The sequence below is a fragment of the Diachasmimorpha longicaudata genome, unplaced genomic scaffold (assembly GCF_034640455.1).
Source record: "Diachasmimorpha longicaudata isolate KC_UGA_2023 unplaced genomic scaffold, iyDiaLong2 ctg00000247.1, whole genome shotgun sequence".
Taxonomy (NCBI): domain Eukaryota; kingdom Metazoa; phylum Arthropoda; class Insecta; order Hymenoptera; family Braconidae; genus Diachasmimorpha; species Diachasmimorpha longicaudata.
The window spans coordinates 5,001-5,331 of NW_026974029.1; positions in this window are offsets into that span (position 1 = coordinate 5,001).

The following is a 331-nucleotide window of genomic DNA, read 5'->3' on the forward strand; positions in this document are numbered from 1 at the left end:
GGGGACTTAGAATAATTTTTCATTTTTCCCAACTTTGAAAATAATCACTTGAAAAAAATCTTAGAATCCAAAGAATAGTATACTTGATCGTTCTACAAGTCGAAAATTGGAAAAATAAGTGATATTTTTGCTTGATGCTATTTTTGTCGGTATGCAAAATCGTTGTCAAGATTCTCAAACCTTAAAATCAGGCCAGCCGGCAATTGGCGGGTGAAAATTTCAATCAATTCCCATTCCTCACATCAAACTATGCATATAACAATAGCTTTTATGCTGAATGACGGCTATCCGGCTGTCCCTATCCAAAAATTGAGAAATCCATAAGTGTCCC